Source organism: Coenobita brevimanus, chromosome 105 (assembly GCF_032717465.1).
Source record: "Coenobita brevimanus isolate Jiangsu-jjx chromosome 105, ASM3271746v2, whole genome shotgun sequence".
Lineage (NCBI taxonomy): Eukaryota > Metazoa > Arthropoda > Malacostraca > Decapoda > Coenobitidae > Coenobita > Coenobita brevimanus.
Window position 1 is genome coordinate 24,946,697 of NC_137058.1, and position 20,819 is coordinate 24,967,515.

The window sequence follows — 20,819 nt, forward strand, 5'->3', positions numbered from 1 at the left end:
GAGAGAGAGAGAGAGAGAGAGAGAGAGAGAGAGAGAGAGAGAGAGAGAGAGAAGGAAAGAGGAGAGATATGGAGAGACAGTATGAGAATTAGGGAACTTGGGGGAAGAAAATAAACTGAAGGAAAAAGGAAGAGATATATAAACAATCATCACCAAGATCTTACATAACTAGTCAAAAGAAAGTAATGCAAAAAATTATTAACTCTCTCGACAGGAGGAATTCTTATTTAATTTCTCACTATCTCCAGACGATTTTATTCAGCTCATCGAAATCCTCTACACTTATTACCCTAGCTTGGCCTAAAATTGCCATCTCTCCTTGAATGCTGAAGGGTTACAATAGATAAACATTAGAATATGATACTAGTCAAGAGGAAGTGCTGCGGGAGGGGTGCAGAGCTGTAACACTATCTTGTGCCACCAAACTATGTGAAATAAGTACCCGCAAAAGGACGAAAATCTGGGCCAAGTTAAAGTGAAAGGACTTTTGTGACGGAGATGAAGAAAAAGGTTGATTACGTAGAGGCGATGAGGAAGTGTTGCTAGACGAGGGATGAAAACAGGTCATGTAGTAATAGAGCTACCAATAAACTGAGAGAGAGAGAGAGAGAGAGAGAGAGAGAGAGAGAGAGAGGAACAAAAAGTCTACCTTACGATGAACAAATTCGTCTTCGGACCACTGAAATAAACCTCTCTCTCTCTCTCTCTCTCTCTCTCTCTCTCTCTACGGGGGTCAGTGAAAGCTCAATCCAACCCTAAGTTTGAAAAGCCCTCCAAACTGATACACAGAACACCAGAAATTTACGTCTCATAGTTTTGTAGATGGAAGACGAAATTAACAGATGATATAGAAGCTTCACTTGAGAAATTATCCATATTTCAAAATCATGAAGGGTAATTTTTTGTGGGTTAATTTGCAGGCTCAGTTGAGAGGTATGCACTACTTGAACAGCACTTGAGGGTTGGAGGAGGAGGTGCAAAGCAAGTTTGTGTGTGTGTGTGTGTGTGTGTGTGTGTGTGTGTGTGTGTGTGTGTGTGTGTGTGTGTGTGTGTGTGTGTCCGACTCTGGGCAAAGGCTTCAGGGCCTATATCTCAGGGGTAGTAGCCTATCCCAAGGCTCAGTAGTCCTCCTACACCTCCACATATCACCACTTCGGCGCTAACACCCACCGTCCATACTGAATACATGCTAGGGCTGTCTCATACAGGACTCAAACTTCTCTAATAATATCCATAGTTTTCAAAATATACCAATTAGATTTCGTGTGTGTAAAGATGGACACACAAATTTCGTATGTGTCATGATGGAGAGTGAGAGACTAACGAGGAGAGTGTATGAGAGTGAGGTGGAGGACGAGAGAGAGGGAGGGAGAAAGAGGATGAGATGGAGGGATGGAGTGGAGTGGTATGTGAGAAAGAGGGGTGTAGGTTAGGGGGAGGGCATCGAAACGGCAGGGGACAGGGCGACATGGAGGCGATTTGTTTGTGGCCACCCCTTGCGGGATTAAGGTGTCTGGCTATAGATGGATAGATAGACAGATAGATGGAGTGATGGAGTGGAAAGGTATTTGAGATAGGGGATATAAGGTGGGGGGAGGGCATCGAAATGACAGGGGACAGGGCGACATGAAGGCGACTTGTTTGTGGCCACCCCTTACGGGATCAAGGTGTCTGGCTATAGATAGATAGATAAATAGATGTGTATAGATAGAGGTCAATAGGTAATGGACCCCAGCTAAGAGTGGATACTGGGGGAGGAACGCAGCGACCACCTCAGTCTTCAAGATTCTGTGCCTTGGCTAACACGAGCACTGGTGTTGTGTGGGTCTTCCTGTCTCATTCCTTAGTTAACACGCCCTCAACTTCCACACTTAGACTGTCGTGTTGCCTGAGAGAGAAAGAGAAAGAGAGAGAGAGAGAGAGAGAGAGAGAGAGAGAAAGTGTTTGTGTGTGTGTGTGTGTGTGTGTGTGTGTGTGTGTGTGTGTGTGTGTGTGTGTGTGTGTGTGTCACCCAGCCTGCACTGTGCCACTCCATAAACAATCACCGCTGAGTGTGTTGGGTTGTTCCTGCGACACTTAACCTCACCCATAGGCAACACCCCGGCTAACACTTACACTTACACTTTAATAATACACTCTGCTGTACCATGTGGAGAGGATGGAGAGTGAGAGACTAACTAGTAGAGTATATGAGTGAGGTGGAGGGAGGAAGAGGGAGGGGGAGACCGAGGATGAGATGGAAGGATGGAGTGGAGAGGGATATGAGAGAGGGAAGTGTAAGTTGGGGGAGGGCAGCGAAATGGCAGGGGAGGGGGCGACGTGGTGGCGATTTGTTTGTGGCCACCCCTTACAGGATTAAGGCGTCTAGCTCCAGATAGATAAATAGACTGTTTCTATTACAGGATTGTTTTCTAGCTAGCATAGGATAATTCGTGGCACCTTTATCTTAGCGGCTTATTATTCACATCCACATAGCACACTGATATTCTCTTACGTTAGTCCTGTAATTCTGGCATTAATATATTTGCCTTTGATTTACAAGACGATAAAAGGATGTACCATATACGAAAATAAATCGTTAAGGAAGAGGACCTACGAATACTATACCATCTAGAATTCTGTCGTCACACACACACACACACACACACACACACACACACACACACACACACACACACACACACACACACACACACACACACACACACACACACACACACACACACACACACACACACACACACACACACACACACACTTCATCTTCCACCTTCCACACTTCTCATTCCACATCTTTTCATCTCCCTTCCACCTTCATCCACAACACACCTGGGCCTATTTCATCGTCAGTTGAGGAAGCTCCCCAACACCTTTTCCTATGTGATTTATTTTGTTTATGGCACCTTACTGTCTTCTTATGTATTATGTAAATCCTTCTAATATCGCCATACTCTGCATAAACAACGTACGAAAGGATATTAACCAACCATATCCAAAAGTAAATCGCTAAGGAAGAGGTGTTAAAAAGCTTCCTAACTACAGCAGGATATTAACCAGCCATATCCAAAAATAAATCGCTAAGGAAGAGGTGTTAGGGAGCTTCTTTAACCAACGAGAATAATTTATGAGCCCTACACATTCCCTAACCTCATATACTCATCACCCTATTTACCCATACCATACATAGCGATGGAAAGATGTACCGTAGAAAATAAATCGCTAAAGAGGAGGCATTACGGAGAGAGGATGGGGAATTGAGCGTTGGGATAGAGAGTTAGTTGTTAGCTTTATAGAGAGGCTTTGCGACGGAGAGACTGAAGAGGAGAGATTTCTTATGAGCGAAGGGATTACACATAGGAGTAAATACAGAAAAAATGTTGAAGTGTAGTAGTAGAAGTAGGAGTAGAGAGAGAGAGAGAGAGAGAGCTATAAGAAATATAGCAATGTTTCTGCTAAAGATGGGAGTCGATAGGTAACCATATTGAGTTAAATCGCTACAAATAACACTCACTACAATACGATACAATGCGATACAGGAAAAATACAGGTAGTGTGAGTTAAATCGATACAGGTAATACAAAATACAGTAAGACACGATACGGTACAGGAGTAATACAGGTAATGCGTGTTAAATCGATACAAATAACACACAATACAACACGATATGATACAGGAATAATACAAGTAATACGTATGTACCTTTAACAATGGGCTCAGTGACGGGCAGGCCAAAGATGGGACCCTGTGGGAGGTAGGGGCAGGCGGCTCCCGTAGCGGCGACACGGAAGGTCATGGCGATGGCGTCTTCAGCGGCCTGTTGTCTCTTCAGCGCCACCTTCAGGAGAAATAAATCACACTGAGTTAGTTTATTCCAAGGAGGTCTATTACAGGTTATTATGGTCTTAGTCACCTCTGTTTATTTTATTTAATTATTTTTTATTCTCTTGGGGGATAGGGAGGGAGTTGAGGGACGTTTATATAACCAGGCAGCTCCACCACCCGGGTATATCAGTGCCACAACACGAAGGTATCTCACTCTCTCTCTCTCTCTCTCTCTCTCTCTCTCTCTCTCTCACCGCCCCATGCCTGTTCCTGCGCTCACTTTACGATAAACACTATTAATAGATTTTAAGTCATCGTTATAAGAGGTATGGAATTTCCCTGCCGTGGGGTGTGTTAGATAATGGCGCTTTGGTGATGGAATGTTTTTTTATCATCATCATTATCTTCATCATTATCATCATCATCATCATCACCTTAATTCATCACCTTAAATCATTATTATTATTGTTTTTTTTATTATTATTGTTCTTCTTCTTTTTATTATTATTATTATTATTATTTTTTTATTAGTATTATTTTTATCATCATCATCATCATCATCATCTGTCCTGTACTCCCTCCAACTCACATCCCCTTCTCTCATATATCTACACCATCCCTCCATCTCATCCTTGGTCTTCCCCTCATCCTCCTCCCCCTTGAACACCAAAATTTATTCCTGTTAATCCAGAACTGCCAATAATAAGACAAGGATAGCAGGGGAACTCATGGGGACACACAGGTAATGTAGTTGGCTACAGAGTGATAGAGACCGATAGAGCCTGATAGAAACTGATATCTGCTTCCAAGAGATTGGGTGTGCTAAGCCGACTCCGTTCTTTCTTTACCCCTGCACAATTGTTGACTCTATACAGGGGTTTTATCCGCCCCTGTGTGGAGTACAACTCTCATGTGTGGGGAGGCTCCCCACACACAGCTCTTCTCAATAGGGTGGAGTCAAAGGCTTTTCGTCTCATTAACTCTCCTCCTCTTACTGACTCCCTTCAACCTCTGTCGCTTCACCGCACTGTTGCATCTTTATCTCTTTTCTATCGCTACTTTAATGGTCACTGCTCCTCTGAACTGTCTGCTTGCATTCCTCCACCTCTACGACGGGCACGTAGCACCCGTCTAGCAGCAAACTCTCGTCCCTTTTCTGTCCAACTCTCTAATGCAAGAGTTAACCGTTACTCCCAGTCCTTCATTTATGCAACAGGTCAACTCTGGAACTGTCTCCCTCTGTCTGTATTTCCTGCTGCCTATGATCTCCAGTCTTTCAAACGCAGTGTGTCCAGGCATCTCGAAATGAATGGATCTTGAATTTGGCTCTCTCTTGTATTTTGTTTTTCTCTTGGAGGGAACTCTTACTGCGGGCTCATGGCCTTTGGTTCCTTCTTCCTCACATAAAAAAAAAAAAAAAAAGACTGATAGAGACTGATAGAGCCTTATAGAGACTGATAGAGCCTTATAGACTGATAGAGCCTTACAGAGACTGATAGAGCCTCATAGAACCTTATAGAGACTGATAGAGTCTTGTAGAAACTGTAGGGCCTTATAGAGACTGATAGAGCCTTATAGAAAGTGATAGAGCCTTATAGAGACTGATAGAGCCTTATAGAAAGTGATAGAGCCTTATAGAGACTGATAGAGCCTTATAGAGACTGATATAGCCTTATAGAGACTGATAGAGCCTTATAGAACCTGATAGAGCCTTATAGAGACTGATAGAGCCTTATAGAGACTGATAGAGCCTTATAGAGACTGATAGAGCCTTATAGAGACTGATAGAGCCTTATAGAGACTGATAGAGCCTTATAGAGACTGATAGAGCCTTATAGAACCTGATAGAGCCTTATAGAGACTGATAGAGCCTTATAGAGACTGTTAGAGCCTTATAGAGACTGATAGAGCCTTATAGAGGATGATAGAGCCTTAGAGAGACTGATAGAGCCTTATAGAGCCTTATACAGCCTGATAGAGCCTTATAGAACCTGATAGAGCCTTATAGAAAATGATAGAGCCTTATAGAAAATGATAGAGCCTTGTAGAAACTGATAGAGCCTTACAGTGACTTACAGAGCCTTATAGAAACTGATAGAGCCAGACAGAGCCTCGTGTTTGCTTTGATGTGGCAGTGGTTCTCTCAGTGCAACATTATCAACATCATTTCTTTGTCCCGTGGCGGCTGCTTAGATGGGATCAGTGAGTCAGGAGGCAGTATTTATTTAGAGAGAGGACTGATTGGAAGCAGTGAATATGTTTATACTGTAATTATCTTCATTCATCTTTACACTCTCTTAATTCACCTATCTTTATCCACTATCTTTACATTTTTTTTTTATACTTTTTCTTCATACACTTATCTGTATAAACGTTTCTTTGTATATATATTTATCTTTACACACACACACACACACACACACACACACACACACACACACACACACACACACACATCTTCCACAATCCTTCGTCTGTTTCTGAAGGATGTGTGGGGTGAAATGTTCGAGACTCTTTTCCTTTTACTTTTTTTCTTTCTTTTTCTTTTCTTTATTTCGTTTTCTTTTTTTTTTCTTTTTTTTTTGGCTGAGTGTATCTCTCTTACAAATATTGGGTGACATAGAAGGACAGGTTAGCGAAAAATAAAGAATTCAAGATCTAAGCTGTGTATCTCTCTCGCCCAGCATTTTCACTTCACTGTAGAAAGGGTTACTATTCTCTCTCTCTCTCTCTCTCTCTCTCTCTCTCTCTCTCTCTCTCTCTCTCTCTCTCTCTCTCTCTCTCTCATCTACGTACATCTCTCTTCATCCATTCAGCCCGAAGACGTATTTTTGGTTTTATGTTTGTTTAATTTCGTTCAGTTTGGGATCAACATTTTCCAACTGGAGCAGTGGGAGAAGACCTGATTGTGTGTGTGTGTGTGTGTGTGTGTGTGTGTGTGTGTGTGTGTGTGTGTGTGAGAGAGAGAGAGAGAGAGAGAGAGAGAGAGGGAGGGAGAGAAGAACCGATATATGTGTATGTGTGGGTATGTATGAGAGAATCTGATTGTGTGTGTGTGTGTGTGTGTGTGTGTGTGTGTGTGTGTGAGAGAGAGAGAGAGAGAGAGAGAGAGAGAGAGAGAGAGAGAGAGAGAGAGGGAGGGAGAGAAGAACCGATATATGTGTATGTGTGGGTATGTATGAGAGAATCTGACTGTGTGTGTGTGTGTGTGTGTGTGTGTGTGTGTGTGTGTGTGTGTGTGTGTGTGTGTGTGTGTGTGTGCCATCATTAACCCTTTCATTACGGGAAGGCTAATTAAACTGGAAAAAATCGCATGGCAGTCAAGAATAAACTAATCTAAAGCATTGAGAGAGAGAGAGAGAGAGAGAGAGAGAGAGAGAAACATAATATCATTCATTGTGTCTCAGGTGTGGACACAGTTAAATACTTCTCTTTTTGAACCCTACTGTATGCCTTTGATGGTGTGTGTGTGTGTGTGTGTGTGTGTGTGTGTGTGTGTGTGTGTGTGTGTGTGTGTGTGTGAAGAACTGATATATGTGTGGGTGTGTATGAGAGAACCTTGCTTGTGTGTGTGTGTGTGTGTGTGTGTGTGTGTGTGTGTGTGTGAAGAACTGATATATGTGTGGGTGTGTATGAGAGAACCTTGTGTGTGTGTGTGTGTGTGTGTGTGTGTGTGTGTGTGTGTGTGTGTGTGTGTGTGTGTGTGTGTGTGTGTGTGTGTGTGTCGCGTCCCTCCTTTGATACTGTTAATGTTTTTGTGATACATTAGTGACACAGGGCACACTGACACAGAGCACCCTGGCCAGCGGGACTTGTGTGGGGGTGAGTACAGACTGCCAAGTGAGATTCGGACAGTTGGCAATGCTGCTTCTATCAACGCCACCTCATATGATCATCTCACAACCTTATGCTAGCTCACAGTGGAATGATGTTGATGGTGGTGGTGGTGATGGTGGTGGTGGTGGTGGTAATAATAATAATAATGATAATAATAATAATAATAATAGTAGTAGTAGTAATAATAATAACAACAATAACCCTTTTTAGTTTAACTTAGCCCATAATTGCCATCTTTCTATCCTGAATGCTTAGCTGTAACAGTAGATTAACACTACGATACGATGTTAGTCATGAAGAAGTGCTAAGGGGAGGATGTAGAGTCTTAGCACTTTTTTTCTAGCACAGAACTACGAAAAGTTTGCGGTTTGAACGAATGTCTGGGCCAAGTTAATGTGAAAGAACTCTAACACAAGTAAAACATGCCGGGTTTTCAAGTAAGCCTGTGTGGCATAAACACAAGATTGATGGTGAGGAAACAAGGGAGAATTACACACACCTGTGTACCAGCCACTGTTTGACTATTTTATTTCTCTGTCTGTCTCTCTCTCTCATATATATACATACACACATATACATACATAAAATGGTATACTGTATACATTTTCAGTAAAGTATTTCCTGCCTCATAGTAGGGTACATGTGATGACCTAAAACTCAGTGTGGCGCTGTGAGTCTTTTCTGTTTTTTCTGGTACACACAAGCCATTCAAATAAACAGTGTGAAGCCAGTGTGAAGTCTGGCAGGCAGTGTTGCTTGTAACCCACACATGTGTTAGTGTCATCAGCTCTGTGGCCTCTTGTTCACCGCTAATGTGTCCCTTCCTCCACCACAAAGCAACACTGACACCATTATCACTCAGCAGAAATGTATTCAATAGACAAGTTTACCCAGAGAGCTAACTATAGTTCTTTTACTTTAACTTGACCCATATTTTCTTCCTTTTCCATGCAGCCTGTCTCTTATCTTGATTATATTTTTTCTTGGGGGGAACAATCTTGTGGGCTCCTAGTCTTTGGTTCCTCCTTCCTCGCATAAAAACAAAACTCCCGTAGGTCAGTGACAGAAAACGACAATTGTTCGGCTGTACATCCTTTCGAGAGCACTTCTTCGTGACAGGCACCATATATGAGTGTTAATCGATTGTTACAAATCAGCATTCAAGATGGAAAGACTGCAGGTGTAGGCCAAGTTAGAGTCAAAGGAGTAGGCTGTGAACAAGGTGATATCTCTGTACTGACTCACATAACCTTCAGATTTTTTTATTCAACATTGAAAAGGTCTTTGTGGTTAAGGAAGCTCCCTAACGCCTTTTCCTAAGCGATTTATTTTCCACATTACGCCATACTGTCCTCCTTTGTGCTACTTATAGCATTGTAATATCACTATGCTTTACAGTACACAGACAACTCTGAATATACTAACCAGCCACAACCAAAAATAAATCGCTTAGGAGAGGGTGTTAGGGAGCCTCCTTACCCTACGAGACTACAAGCTTGTATCTAGCCCCTCTAGGTCAAAACATTCTTCTAAGGTGGCTATAATCATCAGTAAATAATAATAACAAAGATAAAGGCGTCATTGGAGTGAAGGGTTGTCTTGTGCCATCCTTAAGCACAGACCAAGACTGACTGAAAAGATTTAGTCATGTTCAGATTGCTAAGGTGCAGTCAAAAATTAAATATGATATATGATGATAATAATAATAATAATAATAATAATAATAATAATAATAATAATAACTAGAACACCGTAGAATTGTCCAAGGTCAATTTTGATTTAAAAACTTGTCAGAGCCATTGTTTACTAGAAGCCGAGCTATAAAGGGACCTTGAGGTCAAGGTCACTGATCTTATGCGTGTCACCTTAGGTCAACACAGTCTATAAATCTACCAAGTTTGGTGGCTCTAGCTTTAATTCTTCATGGAAAATTATGTGACATCCAGAATATCCGGAAAAGTCCCAATATTTGACCCCAAGTGATCTCAGGGAATAATCAACCGATTGGAACCACACTCCTTTCCGCACTGCGTCCGTCTTAAGGCTACATTGTGGTAAAATATCAGCTTCCTAGCGGTTCTTGAGATAGCTTGGCTGATTCACTTTTCTGTGTTCCGGATAATATCGGTTGACTTTACCATCATATTTGACCAAAAGAAGAGGGCAGCTGTCCGACTGAGCTGACCAAGTATGAAGGCTCTAGGCCAAATAGCCTCTGAAATGTCGTAGTTTTAAACCAAGTAATAATAATACTAATATTGACAAGAAAAATACAACTTGGCACAGGGATGTGGGAAGTTGTATTAATGAAGTCGTTGGTCCTTATCACGCCCTGGGAACCACTGATGCCTGTGTGTGTTGTGGCGTGTGTGGGTATAAACACTGCACGCACTCAGGGCTCCTTAGTGTAAGATTTCCACTGGCATACCACACCACCACACGGCAGCCCTGATGGAGTGGGGGGTAGGGGGGACTTGGGATGCGGTAGTCTCGTCGGGTTAAGGAAGCTCCCTAACACCTCTTCCGTAGCGATTTAGTTGTAGATATGGCTGGTTAATGAAGATCCCTATCATCTCTTCCTTTGCGATTTATTTTTAGATAAGGCTGGTTAATGATGCTCCCTAACACCTCTTCCTTAGCAAATTATTTTTAGATATGGCTGGTTAATGAAGCTCCCTATCAACTCTTCCTTTGCGATTTGTTTTTAGATAAGGCTGCTTAAGGAAGCTCCCTAACACCTCTTCCTTAGCGATTTAGTTGCAGATATGGCAGGTTGATGAAGCTCCCTATCAACTCTTCCTTAGCAATTTGCTTTTAGATTTGTCTGGTTTAGGAAGTTACGATTCATCTCTTCCTTAGCGATTTATTTTCGGGTAGTGCTGGTTAATATCCTTTTTGAGCGTTATTTATGTAGAGTATGGTAATATTGGAAGGAATTATGTAATACAGAAGAGAACAACATAGTGTAATAAACAAAATAAATCGCTTAGAAAAAGATGTTAGGGCCTTGGTATCTCAGGTCAGTAGCATTTAATTTTGGAGCAGTTTTTGGAAATTTGTGGAGTTCGATACGGCCTTCACTGATTCCTCCATCACTCGAAATACTCTCAATAAATAAACAAATGAAAATAAAGGAAGTACTGAGTAAAATAGGTGAATGAACAAAATAAAAAATAATAATAAAATAAGTGAACAAGTAAAAGTACATAAATAAATAAAATAGATAGATATAATAAATAAATACGTAAATAAAATACTGTAGATAAACAAAACAAAATACGAAAATGAATAAAATAAATAAATAATGAATAAATAAGTAAATAATATAAATAAATAAATAAATAAGTAAACTGTCAGGCCCCAAAGTGTATAATATTTTCCACCCTAATGATATAAGATACAGAGGACATAAAGCCGCCCTCCCCCCGACCTCCCTCCATCTCCTTAACAATGCATAAGTGGCGTACATGAGGCCTGGGTTTGTTTGGCCAGCCTCTTGCCCCAGATATAAGCCTGTGGAAGAGCCTGGACACCGCTGCCATATTGGTTTCACTCCATCCTCACTACCATCGCCCCTACTTGTCGATAGAGGCGACGAAAAGGGGCATTTTTCTCCTCTCTCTCTCTCTCTCTCTTTCCTCTTCTGCCTCTCTCTCCTTGATATTTCCTTGTCTCTTCCTGCCTTTATTTTCCCTCTACTCCAATTTGGTTAGATATTTGGGACATGAATAGTGGACTTCCCGTTAACGTTGACCTCTTCTCCCGTACCGATCAACGCCAAGAGCACTCCAACGCCAAGACTACCTCGACGCTAAGAGCACTTCGAAGCCAAGAGCACTTCAACGCCAAGAGCACTTCAACGCCAAGAGCACTTCAACGCCAAGAGCACTTCAACGCCAAGAGCACTTCAACGCCAAGGGCACTTCAACGCCAAGAGCACGTCAACGCCAAGAGCACTTCAACGCCAAGAACACTTCAACGCCAAGAGCACTTCAACGCCAAGAGCACATCAACGCCAAGAGCACTTCAACGTCAAGAGCACGTCAACGCCAAGACCACCTCAACGCCAAGACCACCTCAACGCCAAGAGCATCTCAACGCCAGCCTAAGTGCCATATACCCTAGTGTGTTTTGCTGCAGGTTCTTCATTAATCCTTCTATAGATCGCATTGTACCATTTCCACAAACAATCCCTATCCTTCACCTCATCTAAAATCCCCCCTTTCGTGTCGGATTATCCTCTACCTCATCTAAAATCCCCCCTTTTGGTGTCGGATTATCCTCTACCTCATCTAAAATCCCCCCTTTTGGTGTCGGATTATCCTCTACTGTGTCCTGCCTTCTTACTATCCCTTCAAATCATAAACCATACTCAGGTTTTTTTATTTATCGAGGTGAAGATGCACTTGAGAGGTTGGTGATGTCTGGCTGATTGCAACATTACTTCATACTCTCTTTACTCGCTAGCATTATTAACAGACAACGTATATCTGAGGGGGAAATTAGGGTTAGGAAATGTTATTAGGACATGTTGCATTCAGCTAAGCATCACCAGCCTGTCAAGTGCATCTTCGCCTCAATAATAATAATAATAATTAAAATAAAAAACTGAGTGTAGTGCCATGTGGTCTTTGCTACCTGCCTCTTCGATTTCATTCACTCCTCACTACCACACATCCAGAACGGCGCACTGTGGTTCTATCTTATTTTTGGTTCTTTTCTGTTTTATTTATCTTCTTCCTCCTCCTCCTCATCATCATCATCATCATCATCATCATCAACATCATCATCAACAACATTATCATCATCGTCATCCTCCTCCTTCTTTCCCACCCCAAGGCAAGGTGAGGCAGGGTCCAGAAATGCGGAAAGAAAAGATTCATTTGTTTATCTATCTATCTATCTATCTATATCTATCTACCTGTCTGTCTATATCTGTAATTCTATCTACCCATTTATTTATCAGTCTATCTATCTACCTGTCTGCCTATATCAAATTCTATCTACCTTTTATTTATTTATCTATCTACCTGTCTGTCAATATCTGTAATTCTATCTACCTATTTATTTATTTATCTGTCTACCTATATCTATCCATCTGTCTGTCTGTATCTGTAATTCTATCTACCTATTAATTTATTCATATATTTTTCAAGGGTCACAGTTCCAAAAATTTCAATCTCACCAAAATCAGCTCCAATACAGAGATGATAAAACTACTGAATACCGGGGCTCCTATAATCCTCTCTCAGCTGAATAAAATCGTTTGCCAAGCTGGAATAAAGCACCAGAGTTGTCCCCATGATGAGAGGGTTAATCGAGGCGGTATTGACACTCTCAGGCTCCACTCAGCTGAATAAAATCGTCCGGTGCTTAAATGTGGCCAAAAGTGCTGTTCCGCATAGTTCACTTCGGCTTTAGGGACTGACTTATCTTTAGGGAGGGAGAGAGAGAGAGAGAGAGAGAGAGAGAGAGAGAGAGAGAGAGAGAGAGAGAGAGAGGGGGGGAAGGCTAATTTAATCTCTAAGTCACCAAATCCCTGTTTAAATCCCCCGGTCCTGTTTAAATCGTCCAAATCCTGTTTCAATCACTAAATCCTGCGTAAATCCTCAAATCCTTCTTTAACTTTTCGAATCCCAGTTTGTCCCCAAATCCTCGTTTAAATCCCCTGACCCCAGTTTAAATCTCCAAATCCTGTTTAAATCATCAAATCCTTGGCTAATTCGCAATCAGTTTAAATCAGATTCGTTTATATCACCAAATCCGTTTAAATCAGTGGCTAAATCACCAAATCCCTGTTTAAATCGCCTTTATTCTTGCATTAAATCCACAGATAACACAAAAACCATCCATTTAATCCCACGGCAACCTATAATCCCGATTTGCCTATTTCTCCCAATTTATAGATTTGTATAAAAATAAAAATAAATAAATAAATAAATAAACTTGGTGATATTTTGAAACACCTGACTTAAAATTTGAAACACACACCTGACTTAAAACTTGAAACACACAACTGCCATTTGAAACACACCTGACTTAAAATTTGAAACACACCTGACTTAAAATTTGAAACACACCTGACTTAAAATTTGAAACACACCTGACTTAAAATTTGAAACACACCTGACTTAAAATTTGAAACACACCTGACTTAAAATTTGAAACACACCTGACTTATAATTTGAAACACACCTGACTTAAAATTTGAAACACCTGACTTAAAATTCGAAACACACACACACACACACACACACACACACACACACACACACACACACACACACACACACACACACCTTAAAATCTGAACTGCCTTTAAAATGGTTCTTTCTCGCTTCAGATCCCACGAGAGGGTGATGGATGGATGGACTGTTTACCGTTTTGCAGGGTGTGTTACTCCTGTTGCTGTTGTTAATTTTTCCTTGTTGCAGAAAATAGCTATACTCCTTTCACTCTAACTTGGCATAAAATTAATCTCTCTCTCTCTCTCTCTCTCTCTCTCTCTCTCTCTTGAATACCGACTTGAAAAAACTGAAACTATTACTTCAACGACATAAAATTGCTGTCTTTCTAATCCTGAGTCCCGATAAACGTAAAATATATATCTGCCTATTTTTACTCTAACTTAGCCTAAAATTGCCGTCCCAGTCTTCAGTGCTGAGGTGTAAAAATGCAAAATATTAGTAATTATACTGCTTTTACTCTGAACATAGTATAGACTTTTAAAACGACTTTGAAAGGAGATACAGAACGAATTTTAAATGCAAACTTAATTCACCTCTCACAGCTAAATTGTTTACAGTTTCCCTCAGATCAGTTTGTTCCGTGTTTACCCAGGATGTAGAGTCTGCTTTCACCCGACGGTACTGGGCTCCTCCCGTAACTCAAATGCTAAGTTGTGGTTGCATGAAAATCGATGCCTCAGGCTCGCCTGCTTACACCAAAAATCGCAAAGTGTAATGCAAACCCCTATTTTTTGACGGTCATTTCTGTAGGTGATGGCGACCATAATCCACGCCCTTGATGTAGTGCTGTATCCTTCATCCTTCACCTTTATCATTCTTTTTCTGTTTACCCTTCACTCTTCCTATTTCTCTCATCTTGTGTTACTTTTCATTACTCGTCTTTCCTTTTCAGGTGGTTATACATTGAGTGACAAGCCTAATGGTTTCCTGTAAGCCAGAAAACCATTAACAAAGCTGGGTGGTAACCACATAAACAACTCGTCCGTGTTCCCTACGTGTCAACAAGTGGCTTGGTGGAGGGTTAGTGCCCTTCCCCGTAAAACAACTAACTCAGAGAGAAACGGCCACCCTTTACGGGATTGTGGCGTCTGGCTATAGACAGACAGATAGAGAGACCTTCCTTTTCCTGGCTTTGAATCAGTTACATTCCATGTAGTAGTAGGAACGATGATGGTGGTGGTGATGGTGATGATGATGCGATTGATGGTAGTGGTGGTGGTGGTGGTGGTAATGTTGGTGGAAGTAATGGTGGTTATGATAGTGATGGTGGATATATAGACATATTTGAAAGATGCATTATACAAAACAATATAAGATACTGAGACGGAAAATCATATCGTTCTGTTGTTTATTTATCCATACTGTTATAAAAAAAAAATATTACATATATTCTTAAAAGTCCCTTGTTCTCGAAAAAATAGTATTAGTTGTCATCTTAAATCACGCATTTATTTATTTATTTAATTTTATTTATTTACAGTAAGAAAGTGGATCGTTATTTATGCCCACAGGTATTGGCCCGTATTCTCGTCGGTTAAGGAAGCTCCCTAACACCTTTTCGTAACCGACTTATTTCCCTTTTTACACTCTACTGTCCTGTTTTGTATTATATTCTTCAGACGTCTCCATCTATCTGTCTATCTATAGTCTGACGCCATAATCTCGCAAAAGGGTGGCCGCAGACAAAACGCCTCCAAGTCGCTCTGTCACTCACCACACCATTTGACTGCCCTCCCCCCAACTCACTCCTTCCTCCCTCATATACATCTCATCCTCATCCCTCCACCTCATCCTCAGTCTCCTCCTCCCTCCCCCTCCCTCCACTTCACCTATATACACTCTCTTAGTCAGTCTTTCACTCTCCATTCTCTCCACAAGTCACCATACTCTGCATAAATAAAGCAAAAAAGGATATTAACCAGCCATATGCAAAGATAACTCGCTAAGGAAGACATGCGAGGGAGTTTCCTTACCCAAGAGAATATTGGCTATACACTTAACCTCACCAGGGATTATATATGTAGAAAAATTTAACAAGTATTTTTATTACATGGGAAAATTCACGTATCCCCATCGGTTAAGTTCTTGCCATCTTTTCCTAAGCGATTTATTTTGCTTATGACACCTTACTGTCCTCTTCTGTGTCATTTGCATCATTTCATTATCACCATACTCAACATAAATAACACAGAAATTTATATCAACCAGCCGTATCAAAAAATAAATCGCTAAGGAAGAGGTGTTAGGGAGCTTCCTTACTTGGCGAGAGGAAGGATCAAAGAGTATCATAAAAGTGACCCCATCAATTGACCTTTACCTAATTTACACATTTTAAACTCTCCCGGGCTCCTATGACTCACTTCCTGATGCATATAATGGCCTTGGGGTAGCTGTATACTAGAGTGGAATCGATCATGAGAGGGTTAACACGGTGATAATATAGTGTCAAGCTCCTGTCACTTAATCAGCTGAATAAAATCGTCAGGCGTTAGCTGGGTACTAGAGTAGAAGAGAGCATGAGAGGGTTGATGGTGATAATATTAATACTGTCAAGCCCCTGTTTCTTTCCCAGCTGAATAAAATCGTCAGGCGTTAGCTGGGTACTAGAGTAGGAACGAGCATGAGAGGGTTGATGGTGATAATATTAATACTGTCAAGCCCCTGTGTCTTCCCCAGCCGAATAAAATCGTCCAGCGTTAGTTGGGTACTAGAGTAGGAGCGAGCATGAGAAGGTTGACGATGATAATACTGTCAAGCCCCTGTGTCTTCCCCAGCTGAATAAAATCGTCTGGCGGTAGTTGGAAGAGAGTAACATCAGTCCCTATACAATGAAAGGACTAACCTCTTCATAATAGGTGACATTTTACGAGTATATTCTGTTCTTTCTTTCTCCTGACATTTATTTCCCCTTCGTGTACACCTTTTGAACTGGAGAGGTGAGAGGCAGCCTTCATTACCACCTTCATTACTCAGGTGAACTTAATCTGAGACTGACGAGGAGAGTGTATGAGTGAGGTGGAGGAGGGGGGAGAGGGAGGATGAGGCCAAGGATGAGATGGAGGGATAGAGAGGTATATGAGAGAGAGCGGGGTGTGAGCTGGGAGCAGGGCAGTGAAATGGCGGGGCACAGGGCGACATGGAGGCGATTTGTTTGGGACCACCCCTTACGGGATTAAGACATCTGGCAATAGATAGATATATAGACTTAATATGAACGAAATCACCTGGATCATGCAAGAATACAGTGAAGAATCAGGTACTCGGGCTGAAGGAATTAAATATGCATAATTGATAGATAAAAAACACTGACTTTTTTTTACATTATTTTTCACTGACTCTACCTTGGCACTGATAGCACTTCCGGTGATGTGGCGGTCTTGCAGTGACGCTGAGACTTCCTAAATGATAGCTTCTTAGGGGAAACAGTGACAGACATCAAACTTACCTTATCAGTTCAAAATACCCAAAATAACATGGTACGGTATTGGTAACGTACATCTTATCAGTTCAAAATACCCTAGATAACATTATACGGTATTGGTAACGTACATCTTATCAGTTCAAAATACCCTAGATAACATTATACGGTATTGGTAACGTAACATCTTATCAGTTCAAAATACCCAAGATAACGGTATATGGTATTGGTAACGTAACACCTTATCAGCTCAAAATACCCTAGATAACATTATACTGTATTGGTAACGCGACAGTAACGAGAAAATTACCTTTGTTGGGGCAGTAACGGTGTTTGCAAAGGATATTAAAAGGAAGCTCGCTAACACGTTTTTTAAGTGATTTATTTTGTTTATTATACTGTACTGTCCTCTTCGTTGTTCTGTAAATCCTTGTTACCTTTTCCTAAGTGATTTATTTTGTTTATTACACATTACTGTTGTCTTCTGTGTTATATAAATCTTTCAAACTTTGCCATACTCTGCATAAATAACGTACAAAAATATTTTAACGGGAAGTACCCAGACACCTTTTCCTAAGTGATTTATTTTGTTTATTAGACCTTACTGTCCTCTTCTGTGGTATATAAATCCTTCCAACTTTACCACTGTCTGTATAAATAACGTACAAAATGATATTAACCAGTTATACCCAGAAATAATTCTCTAAGGAAGAGGTGTTAGGGAGCTTCCATACTCGACGAGAATACGGGCCGTGGTTTAAAATAAATCACTAAGGAAGGGGTGTTAAGGGGCATCTTTACCCAACTGGGCCTTGGTTTTAATAACAGATGACCTTGTTCGTGACCTGAGTAATCCGTTCAGTGACCCGAGGCGGTAAATCCTTACAACCACCTCCTTTACCTGGCCTACGGATTCACCTGATATATATATACAGTATTTTCTGGGGCCCAAATAATGCATAAGACTTTGCATATATGTGAAAGAATGATAGCCATAGAATTGTACCCAAATATGGATGTTCTTTGTATGAAAAAAATAATTTACAGAGCAATTATACCCAGAAGTGGATGTCGTTTATATGTTAGAATTTTACACCTGGAAGAATTCTACGTCAGCCTGGCAGTGGCTGTGTCTGAGAAGGTTGTTAATATCTGAACAGTTCTTGGCTCTGGGCACATTCATATATATATATATATATATATATATATATATATATATATATATATATATATATATATATATATATATATATATATATGCAGCTGTTAAAAAGAGATTAAATATGAAGGGTGAAAAAAATATTTAAAAATATATTGGAAATAAATTATGCACAATGGAGACAGGTTTATGATATATATATATATATATATATATATATATATATATATATATATATATATATATATATATATATATATATATATGATTATATTGAACTTTTGAACTGTCACTATGGAAGAGGTTACAGGTGTGTCTAATCATAGCGTTCAAAAAGCCTCATATGAGCAGAACAACATTATTGTTAAGAAACAGAATAGCTACATAAAAACAACATTATTGTTAAGAAACAGAATAGCTACATAAAAACAACAGTATTGTACTGAAGAAGTTAACCAGTTTAGAGAGACAACATTTTTTAACATTCAGTTATGAACCGTTTTCCGACGATTTTAAGTTCTGTCAGGAAAAGAGTGCATTAAACGCCCCGGTTATGGAATATATCCAAACCCAAATTTAATAGTCAGGTGATAGGAAAAAAATAACACGAAAAAAAGGCAGTAAAAAGTAGCCTGTTCAATGCGATGACTTTTTAAACAAAATTGTTGCTATCGCCAAAGGAATCTCCTTACCTCATATATGACACTTCAAAATGTAGGCGTTAGATTCAGCCTTCAGTAACTCCTTCAGCATTCACTAGTCCCTTTACTATACTCCTTTTACGCTAACTTGGCCTAGAATTGACATCTCTCCATCTTGAACGCTGAGCTGAAACAAGAGAGCGCAAAACCACAGCGCTAGTCACGAGGAAGTGCAGTGAATGGGATGTTGAGCCGTAGCACTGTCTTTTTCCGCCGCTGAGCTACGTGGAATAAGTCGCAAAGGGACGAAAATCAAGGCCAAGTTAAGGTGGAAAGAGTATAACAAATATCCTTTTTAAACAGAATATAATCACCTTGTTGTAGTGTGATTAACGTGAAAAAATAAGTTGCCGGATTAAAGTTGTTAAGAATAAAATATGATGTAGTGATTAGTATGAAAAAAATAAGTTACTTGATTAAAGTCGTTGAGAAAAGAAAATGATGTAGTGTGAATAATATGAAAAAAATTATTTGTCATTTTAAAGATATTAAGAATAATATATGATGTGGTAGTGTGAGTAACGTGAGAAAGTAAGTTACTGAATGAAAGTTGTTAAGAATAATATATGATGGGTGTTTACTAAAAGTGGATGAGAATAATATATGACGTGACTGAGGGAAGGGCATCGAAACGGCGGGCGACAAGGCGACGTGGAGGAGATTTGTTTTTGGCCACCCCTTATTGGATTAGCGCGTCTGGCTATAAATAGATAAATAGCTAGATAAATAAAATAGAGAGGTAGATGTGTGCTACATGAAAATGGATAAGGATAATATGATGATGTGTACTAACCTGCGCAGCCATCACCCTCTGTCGCTCTGCTATAAGGTTGCATCTGGCACACGTACAGTCTTTGAACTTGCAATGTCTCTTGTGTCCCTTGAGCCAGCTGATCATGCCGTGGTTACGACAGCGAGCGCATTTGGGTTTACGTGCCCCCTTCTCCGTGGTGGGGTAGCCGAGGCCCCCACCACCCCCAACGCTGTTCATACCCTCCACACGGTGCCTTCACGTGGTGTTACAGATATGACCGACCCGCGTCACTGCCCAAACGACCTGCTCTCACTCACGATGGTCGCCTTCGCGTGGTGCCACAGATATGACCGACCCGCGTCCCTCCCCGCACGACCTGTCCTCACTCGCGATATCCTTCACGTGGAGCGATATACCCGGGTGGCGGAGCTAGCCGTTTGTACAGAGGTCCCTAAACTCACTCACTATACCCCGAAAGGAAGATGGTGGCTTGGAGAGGAAGAGCAACGTTCGCATGCACTGGGTTTACGTCCAGATCAATATGGACGCGAGCAATTACCAGCCTCACTTACACCCCTATTCCAAGTCCCGAGAGGTCAACTGCTAGAACACGCAGCCGAATCACTCAGTGCAGGAAGGTGTCCGCAAATCCCTCATTTATTTCAGTCAGTTTTAATGCGCCGCTGAGGATTGGAAATAGTTAGCCTGCATGCCACTGGCCAGGACGCAAACAGCAACAGCGAGGATGAAGTGTCAAAAAAGTCCTGTCACCTGTTTCAATAATGGTGGCCAGAATTTGGGGCTGTTACATTAAGCTGCTCATAAAAGTCACTGGACACTTCGGGTTTATTTTCATGTAGTCTTTATGTGTTTTAAACTT

General features: G+C 40.9%; 1 pseudogene; it reads right to left on the bottom strand.

Annotated features, from left to right (window-relative positions):
- LOC145416271 (doublesex- and mab-3-related transcription factor A2-like) overlaps window positions 1-20,176 on the bottom strand; it is a 28,897-nt pseudogene extending 8,721 nt beyond the window's left edge.
- Window positions 20,177-20,819: the final 643 nt, after the last annotated feature.